Below are 11,849 nucleotides of genomic sequence, written 5' to 3'. Positions count from 1 at the left end.
GTTGTGACACACTGGGCGGGAGGGGGCCGGGGACAGACATGCTGGGCCAGCAGCTGCCCTGCAGCATCACAGTGCCCGACGAGGGGAGGGACCGGGGTAGGTCACAATTGCTCCTCCCCGCCCACCTGGGATCCTGGATGCCGCTCCGCCCCGCGGCAGTCCTGTTTGTTACCAAAGCACACGTGGACATATTCTCAACAGGCACTCCGTGAGATCGATCATAATAATCTAGCCGTTTAGGAAACAAATGTTAGGCAAAATGTTCCTTTCTCCCCAAACTTCCATTCTCCTCCTGCGCCAAACACAAGCCAAAGTGAGGAAGAACTGGCCCAAGCAGGGCAGGCACCTGGTCGGGTTTTAGTTGACTGGAGTCACCCTCAGCCCAGGAGAGGGGAGGAGTAGTCAAGGGTCGTGCGGGCTCACTGGTGGGAGGAAGAGGTTCCAATCTCAGCTATGCTGCTTATTATCCGTGTACTTGGGCAAGTTGCTGAACCTCTGCTCTGGAAGTCTGTTACTTTATCAAGGCTTGCTTGGTTACTGGAGAATTAAATGAGGTAACATATACAAAGCTCCTGGTACACAGCAGGTGTCCAATACATGTTGAATACATGTTGGTTCCTGTTTCTACTACTCTACCAGTGTACCTCTCCCTAACCTCCCCCCATCATTTTTAACAGTTTGCACTCAACTACTAGTAGGAATCCGCTCGTCAGCAAACGGGTTTTTTTTTTTGTTTGTTTACTAACCTAAAGATTGGCAGTTGGAACCCATCCAACTGCACTGGAAGAAAGGCCTGGCCATCTGCATCCATAAAGATTATAGCCAAGAAAACCCTGCGGAGCATGGGATCATCATGAGTCAGAATTGACTGGACGGCAACAGGTTTGTGGGTTTTTGTTCCTCCCGTGATCCATTTATCATCAAGAGAAAGCCAGAGAAACGGTGAACGTCTGGACAGATTTGGAGCCACACAGTCCAGCTGCCCCTTCTCTCAGGCAATTCTCCTTCCAGAGCCAGCCTTGGAGGGTGTGTGTTGTTTTGTTTTAAATTGGGGAAAGCTCTGGTTCTTCACCTGCTCCCACTCCTCCCAGCTGGCTGCTATCAAAAACTGCACATTTGTTAGAGTGGGAGAAAAATGTAGAACAAATTCAAATTTCTAAGAAAAGCCAGACTTACTGGACCAATGGAGACTAGCGGAACCCCAGTGACTATCGCTCTAAGATACTCTTTGAACTGAAGCTACTCCTGGAGGTCACCTTTCAGCCAAATAATAGATCGGCTTATAAAACAAACAACATCACCCGTGAGTAATGTGCTCCCTTGAGCAATCAACTATATGAGATCAAATCGTCAACATTTACCCAAAAGCAAAGATGAGAAGGCAAGGAGAGGAGAGGAAGCTAGATCAACGGAAACGGAACAAACAGAATGGAAATAATGAGAATGCTGACACATTGTGAAAATTATAACCAATGTCATGCAACAATTAGTATAAAAATTGTTAAATGGAACCCAATTTGCTGTGTAAACTTTCACCTAAAGCACAATGAAGTATTAGAAAGAAACAAACTGCACATTTGAGAGCAGCATCTCATTAACTTTTGACCCCTGTTTAGCTGACCTTCACTAGGAGGGGGTAGCCCTTTATTAAGCAGACATCAGTCAGTTACGTAGAACTCAGCGAGAATGAAAGCTCTGAGAACCTGAGCACTGGGCACCTGTGGCTGAAGGTCAAGCACAGACTAGCTAACAGCAGGGGACAGTGAGGTCAGGCCTAAGAGAAAATTCACCTTCTTCACAAATTGACTCTGAGCCTGATTAGAAACAAGCATCAAAGATCTTACCCTCACTGCCCTAAGGCTCTATTACAGATCAGGTAACCACCTTCTTCAGCTGCCAGCCCCTGAAAAAGCACCAAAAGGTCTGTGTGGGATAAAGTGGCACCATAGAAAAGATAAGGCAGTTGAGTCATTATTTCTTTCTCGCTGAGGCCTTGGTATTCTGTACATAGTTAATTCTTCACTTTGCTGGGTATTTCCTTCCTATTCGATACTACAACAATTAGTTGAATTGTCTCATTTTTTCAGTTATTTCACATATTGCTACTGGTATTGCAAAGTGGTCCAATCTTCCTGGATCACACCCTGGCAGTATGTTACCAGAGCTGTAAACTGTTCTCCCCATGATGTTGTAAACTCATTTTGGGAAATTATCCCAAGAAAAATGACTCAGAAGGAAAATAATAGTGCTGTCAGGAGCCCCGGTGGAGCAACAATCAAACACTTGGCTGCTAACTGAAAGGTTGGCAGTTCGAACTCACCCAGTGGCTCTGAGGGAGAAAGACCTGTCAGTGTGCTCCTGTAAAGATTACAGCCTAGGAAACCCTATGGGGCAGTTCTGCTCTGTCATATGGGGTCGCTATGAGTCAAAAATCAACTTGACAGCACACAACAACATCTCAATTGGTTTATCCAGCAATTAATGGCTTCACAGCATTTTCATATGCTATTCGTGTAGAGCTGTTCAGAGCTGTGTTATTCATACTGGCAAACAGTTGGAAAGAACTATATTGGCCACCATCTTAATAAGAAGGAACAGTGCATGGCTACTGATAAGGTAAGGAAGTGGATAATGTTGGAAGCTCAATAGATGATATTGTTAAATGAAAAAAAAGGCAGAATTCGAAGTTGTAGCTATATGCTGATAATAAACAAATATGAACATATATTGAAAATCAGAAATGTAGACTATTTTCATAGGATTTTTTTATAAGGTTGGTTGAACGAATAATAAGCATTTAGTGTTTTACCAATATAAGTAATGTGGAATGTTAAATGAATCTGAAAATAAGGTCCAGTCATGCCACGTGTCCAAGTTGTCAAGGATTTCATTTTACTTGGATCCACCATCAACGCTCATGAAAGCAGCAGTCAAGAAGTCAAACGATGCATTGCATTGAACAAATATGCTGCAAAAGACCTCTTTAAAGGGTTAAAAAGCAAAGATGTCACTTTAAGGACTAAAATGTGCCTCACTCAAGCCATGGTATTTTCAATCACCTCATATGCATGTGAAAGCTGGACAATTAATAAGCAAGGTCGAAGAAGAATTGATGCATTTTGAATTATGGTGTTGTCAAAGAATATTAAATATACCATGGACTGCCAGGAGAATGAACACATCTGTCTTGGAAGAAGTACCGCGAGAATTCTCCTTAGAAGTGAGGATGGTGAGACTTCATCTCACGTAATTTTGACATCTTATCAGGAGAGACCAGTCCATGGAGAAGGACATCATGCTTGGTAAAGTAGAAGGTCAGCAAAAAAGAGGAAGACCCTCAGTGAGATGGACTGACACAGTGGCTGCAACAATAGGCTCAAACATAACAATGGTTGTGAGGACAGCGCAGGACCGGGCAGTGTTTTGTTCTGTAGTCCATGGGGTGGCATGAGTTGGAACCGACATGGCAGCACCTAACAGCAACAACAGCATACTGTGTGGCAGCAGAGCAAGGCTACAACCCAAGCATTTTTTCACATGGGTCAAGTTTTTTGTTTTTTGTTTTTTTGTTTGTTTGTTTGTTTTGGTGTTTGATCCTAGCAATACTGCCTCACAAATCCATTTTTCAAATCCAAGCGCCCACCTTACTTACTCTTGCTTGCCTTTCAGAATAGATTCACCTTCCTGGTTCACATATATCCAGCCTTTATCTTTAGCCTAACAAATATTCACTCACAAACTCTATTACCTCCCACTCATCAGCCCCTACCTCCTCTTCCAACAGATAGATAGACAGATAGACAGATAGATCAATCTGACGTTGAGTCCACTCCAATTCATGGCGACCTTATGTACAACAGAACAAAACATTGCCCAGTCCTGTGTCACCCTCAAAATTAACAGCATGTTCAAGTCCATCATTGTAGCTATTGTGCCAATTCATCTCACCCAGGGTCTCCCTCGCCCTTACTGGCCCTCCACTTCACCAAACATCGTGTCCTCCTCCAGCAATTTATCCCTCATTATAACATGTTCAAAACAAGCAACTCGGACAGTTTCTGTTGTGATCCATAAGGTTTTCATTGGCTAATTTTCAGAAGTAGATCTCCAGGTCTTTCTTCCTAGTCTGTCTAAGTCTCGAAGCTCCACTGAAACCTGTCCACCATGGGTGACCCTGCTGGTATTTGAAATACCAGTTGAAATATCAACAGTGGCCTATCTGCCAGCATCACAGCAACATGCAAGCCCCCACAGTACAGCAAGCTAACAGACAGGTGGCGGCTCTTCCCACAAGCCCTAACTAAAAGATAAGACATAGAGCATAATTATTTTTTGGGCTAATATCTGATTATTTTAAATAGCCCAGAGAAATTTTTAATTTGCAGTTGCCTGTGTAACTGTATACACAGGTGTCTAGTGAATCATTTAAACCTAACAGTCTAGCTAAATGTGCTTATATGCAAAAGTCGGAATCTACTTAAACTTTCTATGTCATGCATCTATTTCAGATATTAATGTATTTTGATTAAAAGGCTCAGACATCCTATTTTATAGTAGTTATGATATTATGTCATGTTTTCATTACTCCATTTCATATATATACATATGTATGTGTGGGTGTATCACTTAATACTTTTCAAAGTTCTTTTATAGACCTTTTCTCACTTGACACGACAATATTACAAGTAAGTAAGGCTGGTAATTGTTATCCCTATCTTGAACCAAAACCAAACCAAACCCACTGCCGTCAAGTCCATTCCTACTCACAGCGACCCTATAAGACACAGAAGAACTGCACCATAGGGTTTCCAAGGCTGTAATCTTTACAGAAGCACACTGCCATATATTTCTTCCGAGGAGCAGCTGGTAGGTTTGAACCGCCGACCTTTCAGTTATCAGCAAGCGTTTAACCATTGTGCCAACAGGGCTTCCTTTTGTTGTTGTTGTTGTCAGGTGCCATCGAGTCGGTTCCAACTTGTAGTGACCCTGTAGGACAGAGTAGAACTGCACCATAGGGTTTCCAAGGAGCAGCTGGTGGATGTGAACTGCAGACCTTTTGGTTAGCAGCCAAGCTCTTAACCACTATGCCACCAGGGCTCCGTCTCTTTTTTAGCACCTCTAAAAATAGCTAATTGTCACCTAGGCAACCATGAAACCCACAGGGACAGAACACTAATGAGTACTATTAGAGGAGGGAGTAGGGGCCCCAGAAGGTTCCAGAGTAATGGCTATCACATTTACAGTCAGTACCCAAAGGCTCAGGGAGATTGGGAATGGGTAGAATGGCTCTTGTAGGGTAACAAAGCAATCTTACTTTCTCCTCAACTTGGCAATGAACTAGGGAGGGTATGCAAAACTCTCAGACAACATTTTGGAGGGGATTAAAGACACACAGTGGTTTCCTTTCCGAGAAAACAGCCCAGACCTTGGGATCTGGCTGAGGCTGCTGATAACCAAGAGCTGGGCTTGGCTTATCCATATGAGTCATCTGATGGAACCACCAGCTTGTATTTATATCTGCACCGAAGGACGCCTGCCAGGCTGTCTTTGTCATCGCTGGTACATTTGAAAAGGAACACCTCCTGCTCTTTCTCTCTGCAGCAAACTAAGCAAGATACCACTGAAACAAGTGCCAAAGCCTCTGGGTCCTTCCTGCTCCCCCCACCTCCCTTCAGCCCTCATGCTCTCCTTTAGTACTCTCCAGATTTTACTGCTTCTGTTTTCTTCCTTCCTCAAATTCCCAGGCCAAAGTTAATTCAATAAATCTTTATTGAATGGCCTCATTCTAGGTGTTATGGGGTATATAAGAACTTGAAGTGCAGAGCCAGTCTGCCTGATTCAAATCCCAGTTCTACCACTTAAAATCTGTGGGATACTGGGCAAGGCACTTAACCTTGCTGTGTCTGTTTTGTCATCTCTAAAATAGAGACGGAAACCTTGGTGGTGTAGTAGTTAAGAGCTCAGGCTGCTAACCAAAAGGTCGGCAGTTCAAATCCACCAGGCACTCCTTGGAAACCCTATGGGACAGTTTCCTACTCTGTCCTATAGGGTCGCTATGAGTTGGAATCAACTCGATAGCAACAGGTTTGTAAAATAGAGATGATATCTTCCCCACTGGCTTGCTATAAGGTTCAATTAGTTAATATGTGTAAAGTGCTTAGAACAGTGCCTGGCACATAGTAAGTACCTTACAAATGTTGTTGTTAGTTGCCATTGAGTCAATTCTGACTCATGGTGCCCCCATGTGTGCAGAGTAGAACTACTCCATAGGGTTTTCAGGGCCGTGACCTTTCAGAAGCAGATCACCAGGCCGGTCTTCTGAGGTGCCTCCAGGTGGGTTCAAACTGCCAACCTTTTGGCCAGTAGTTGAGCACTTAACCATGTGTGCCACCCAGGGACTCATTTATAAATGTTAGCTGTTATTATTGCAATTAGGAAACATGGGCCCTGCCCCATACAAGGCTTTCATCCAGTTGGAGAGACAAGATACGACTCCCAGAACAGCTAAAGAACAATACAAGTATCTATTGACTTAGTGAAATGAATGGTATGGTTATTAAATGCCAGAGAATGACTGAAAGGAGAATATCATACCTACTGGGAGTAGTCAGTGAAGGCTTCATAGGAGAAATTCGGCTGAGTAGTAAGTCAGCTGAGATTTGAAGAATAACCAAGACTGTGGGAAGATGAAGTGCAGGGAAGAGCACTGGGCCTGAGTGGGTTTGGGAGTGAGGCTGACCAGCAGTTAGAATCCACCAGCTGCTCCTTGGGAACCCTAATAAGAACAATGGCCAAGAGTCCGGATAGGGGCATCGGGGGTAGGGAGGAAGGAAGGAATGTGGGTCCAAGTTTCATCTGCAGTTGGAAATATAATTAGACAAACTGAGAGGTCAAGGATGAAGCTGCAGAGTGGGGGCCATTCAGATGAGTTGAATGCATGACAGTAGAAAAACCTACCAAGGAAAAGTATGTAGAAAGAGAAGAGCTGCGGGTAGAGCCTTGAGAGCACACTCACTCCAAGTCTGGAGGCCAGAAGAAAAAGAGAAGCCAGCTAAGGAAACGAGAAGGAGCAGTTGGTGAGGTTGGAGATGGAGCAAGACACCAAGAAACGGATGATTTTTTTTTTTAACTTTTTTTTTATTGTGCTTTAGATGAAGTTTTACAGAGCAAATTAGTTTCTCATTAAACAATTAATACACATATTGTGACATTGGTTGCCAACCCCATGACAGGTCAACACTCTCCCCTTCTTGACCTTGGGTTTCCCATTGCCAGCTTTCCTATCCCGTCCTGCCTTCTCGTCCTTGCCCCTGGGTTGGTGCGCCCATTTAGTCTTGTTTTGTTTTATGGGCCTGTCTAGTCTTTGGCTGAAGCGTGAACCTCGCGAGTGACTTCAGTACTGAGTTAAAAGGGTGCCCGGGGGCCGTACTCTCAGGGTTTCTCCAGTCTCTGTCAGACCAGTAAGTCTGATCTTTTTTTGTGAGTTAGAATTTTGTTCTACATATTTCTCCAGCTCTGTCCAGGACCCTCTATTGTGATCCCTGTCAGAGCAGTCGGCTGTGGTAGCCGGGCACCATCTAGTTGTGCTGGCAAAGAGATGCTGTTTTATTGTATTTGGAAAATGAGTCTTTTACGTAAAAGTCTGCTTTTCTTCTATATAATTTTTAATATTTTCTAAAATCTATATGCATTGCTTTAAGGCAAGAAAAATTTTGCATGTTTTTTGTTTTTTAAGAGGCTTAGAGGCTGGCAAACAATATCTGGATCTGTACTTCATGGTTGGAGAAAGGGAGGGGTTTAATATCTCACTGTCTCTGAGGGTGAGAACCTATTGGTTACAGTCTTAGGACCATACAATTTGGGTTCTGCCTAAGAAACTTCTCCACATAAATGATGTTGATGTTGACATGTCGTGGGGTTGTTAACCAATGTCATAAAACAATATGTGTACTGACTGTTTAATAAGAAAATATTTGTTCTATAAACCTTCACTTAAAGTACAATTAAAAAAAAATTAAATAAATAAATAAATGATGTTGATGTTGTTAAAGTAGCTTTTTTCTGTACTGACATACTTAAAACTTTCTTTGTTTTTCAACCAAGTCTCCAAATATTATTTTTAAATTTTTTTTTCTTTATTGAGGTGAAGTTCACATAACATAAAATCGGCCACTTTAAAATGAACAAACCAGTGCCACCTAGTACATTTACAATATTGTATAACCACCACCTCGAATATCATCTTATGCTTGCCAGTCCCACATAATCTTACGCGCTCATACCTCACCTTGGATAGTGCAAAAGTGACGGGAATGTTGAGCATTTCAAAGAGTCTGTTGGAAAACATGAGCTAGGAAACAGTGTTAAATATGAGTGTGGGTCAGTATTAAAATGAGAAGTGGATCATAAAATCCCAATCCCATCACTGCTCTATTCAGACCTGGCCCTTTGCTGGTGAGGGTGGGCACTCCCTGACCCCATCAGCACCCTCAAGCTGTTCAGCCATCACAGAAAAAGAACAGCTTGCTGTGCAGCCCTTCTCTCTCAGCCCACACCTTCCGAGATCACTGCCACTTGCTTCAGTGGAGAACACCCAGCTGGGCCCATTGATCCCTCCCCATTCATAAGCCATTCTGTCTGAAAAGTGCAATTTTCACAGGTTCTCAAGTGCTGGGATGGCCAAGGCGGGGGGTGGGGAGGGGGCGTGGATGTTAAAGAAAAGAACAAAGGGAGGGAAGGAAGGAAGGATGGAAAGAAGGAAGCTGAAAGAAAATCAACCAATTTTGTAACAGTGGTTATCTCTGAGTGGAGGGGCAGTGGTGGTTCAGTGGTAGAATTCTCCTCTGCCATGAGGGAGAACCGGGATTGACTCCAGGCCGACGCCCCTCATGTGCAGCCACCACCTGTCTGTCAGTGGAGGCTTGCATGCTGCTACGATGATGAACAGGTTTCAGCGGAGCTTCCAGACTAAGACAGACTAGGAAGAAAGGCCTAGCGATCTACTTCTGAAAATCAGCCAGCGAGAAAATCAGCCAGCGAAAACCCTATGGATCCCAAAGATCCAATCCACAGTTGATCATGAGGATGGCACAGGACCAGGCAGCGTTTTGTTCTTTTATACATGAGGTTGCCATGAGTCAGGGTTGAGTGATGGCAGTGAACAGCAACATCTCTGAGTGGTGGGATAATGAGTGCTGTATTTTCGTCTATATAATTTTTATTATTTTGTAAATTTTTGGAAAATACATATGCATTGCTTTAAAAATATTTGTTTTGGTTTTGTTTATTTTTTTTTTTAAGAGGCTAGAGGCTGGCAAACAGTATCTAGATCCCTATTTCATGGTTGGACAAAGGGCAAAGGGAGGGGTTTCATAGGCTGCTAAAGGTCAAATGTTGTGCCCAATGCCTTTAATTTAGCTTCCTTACAGCCTAGAATAATAAGGTTTCCAGAGGGATAGAAGCCAAACGACCCTACATTTTCTACACTCCATTTATTACTTTCCAAAGAGGTGCCAGGGCAGGGTGGCAAGGGAGACTTTGGCCAGGCTGCAGCAGCTTGCCAAGCCAGAGTAAAAGCTGCAGAACCACAAGAGGCCCCACCTGTGCGTGCCAGAGATCGGCATCCATTAACCCTGAGGCCTTAAAGAGAGGATAAGGTAGTAGGCAGGTGCCCATCCGCAACTCATGTCAGGCCTTTCTCTTTCTGCCATTTTCTCTGGTTGGTTTTTGGGTTTTGTCGTGTTAATCTTATTGTGGTAAAATATGTATAACATAAAATTTGCCATTTTAACCATTTTTAAGTGTACAGCTCGGTGACATTATGTTCACCACACTGTGCAACCTTCACCACTATTCATTTCCAGATGTTTTTCATCACCCCAAACAGAAACTCTGTACCCATCAAGCAGTAACTCCTCACTCCTTCCCCTCCCGCCCAATCCGGTCCCTGGTAACCTCTAATCTACTTTCTGTCTTTATGCAATTGCCTATTCTAGATATTTCATATAAGTAGGATCATACAATATGTGGCCTTTTGTCTGGCTTATTTCACTTGGCATAATGTTTTCAAGGTTCATCTGTATCTAGCATGTATCAGAACTTCATTTCTCCTTATGGCTGGCTAGTATTCCATTATATGCATGTACCACATTTTGCTTATCCACTTTACCTGTTGAGGGACACCTGAGTTATTTCCACCTTTTGGCTATTGTGAATATTGCTACAATGAACACTGGTGTACAAGTTCTGTTTGAGTCTCTGTTTTCAATTCTTTCGGGTATATACCTAGGAGTGGAATTGCTGGCTCATCTGGTAATTCTGGAGTTCCTGGGTGGTGCAAACAGTTAACATGCTTGGCTGCTAACTGAAAGGTTGGAGGTTTAAGTCCACCCAAAGGCACCTCAGAAGAAAGATCTGGTGATCTACTTCTGAAAAATCAGCCATCGAAAACCCATTGGAGCACAGTTCTACTCTGACACACATGGGGTCGCCATGAGTCAGAATCGACTTGACAGCAACTTTTTTTTTTTTTTTAAATATATAATCCATAATCTATGACCTTTCCAGCTATGACATCCAGCCCAATTTCTCCATGCAGGTGTGGCTTCTCTGACTTCCATCTCCCTCTGAACATGCTGATGTGTAATCAGCTGTAAAACTATAATTAGCTGTGCAATTGGAGGGCAACATGCTGAAACCAGTGCCTCAAGGGCCTTAAGTGCCATGAAGCAGAATCTGGACTTTATCCTGTGGGCCATTTTGAAGTCATTCAAGAGGTGTGTATTGAACAGCACTGTGGATAGAAATATAATCCGAGCCACCGATGCAAGCCATGTGTATAATTTAGTAGTTGCATTTAAAAAAAGCAAAAAGAAACAGGTAAAATTAATTTTAATAGTATATTTTATTTAACCCAATATATCCAAAATATCACCATTTCAACATGTAATCAACTTAAAAAAATTACTGAGTTTACATTACTTTTTTAGTACTAAGTGCTTGAAATCCAGTGTGTATTTTCCATTCATAAAACATCTCAATTTGGACCAGCAACATTTCAAGTGTTTAAAAGCCACAATGGCTAAAAGCTACTGCACTGGACAGTCTAACCTCACTTAAGGAAGCCTCCCTTCACTTCACCCTCATTAAGCCCAGAGCTGAAGGCTGATAATGAGCACCAGCCTGCATCTATAGAAAAGGTGAAGGTCATCGGAGCAGTTTGGGTTCTGAGTTCCCCACCTGACTAGACAGGTCGCTGGGCTGGTTGCCAGACAGCACTGCAGAGTTCCAGACAAACATAAAACTGAGACCTAGAGCTCTGCAGATGGGACAATACTGGAGAACTTCCGAGGAGATGGGCAGAAAAATAAGTTGGGCATAACTAAGTCTTCTTTATATCCAGGGTTTTCACAACACAAAACCCAACACACTCACCAAAAGTACATAAACCTCTTGTCGTGTCAACTGTATTGATTCATTCAGTCAAACACCTCTGAACACCTAACTCCCAGGCACTCTGCTGGGCACTGGGGATGCAGCTGGTACTGGTGGCAGCTACCATTCATGACAGCTGTTGCTTGGGGCAGGATAACATGCTAAGCACTTCATAAGCATGATCTCATTTACTCATCAAAAAATCCCTATGAAATGGTCCTGGAGAACATCTAGCTCAACTGGCATAACACAGTTTATAAAGACAATGCTCTACATTCTACCTCGGTGAGTAGCGTCTGGGGTCTTAAAAGCCTGTGAGCAGCCATCTAAGATACTCAACTGGTCTCATCCCTTCGGGAGCAAGGGAGAATGAAGAGAACAGGATACAAGGAAAAGATTAGTCCAAAGGACTAATG

This window comes from Trichechus manatus, unplaced genomic scaffold (genome assembly GCF_000243295.1).
Source record: "Trichechus manatus latirostris isolate Lorelei unplaced genomic scaffold, TriManLat1.0 scaffold00081, whole genome shotgun sequence".
NCBI lineage: Eukaryota > Metazoa > Chordata > Mammalia > Sirenia > Trichechidae > Trichechus > Trichechus manatus.
Note: the sequence above shows the minus strand (reverse complement) of the source record.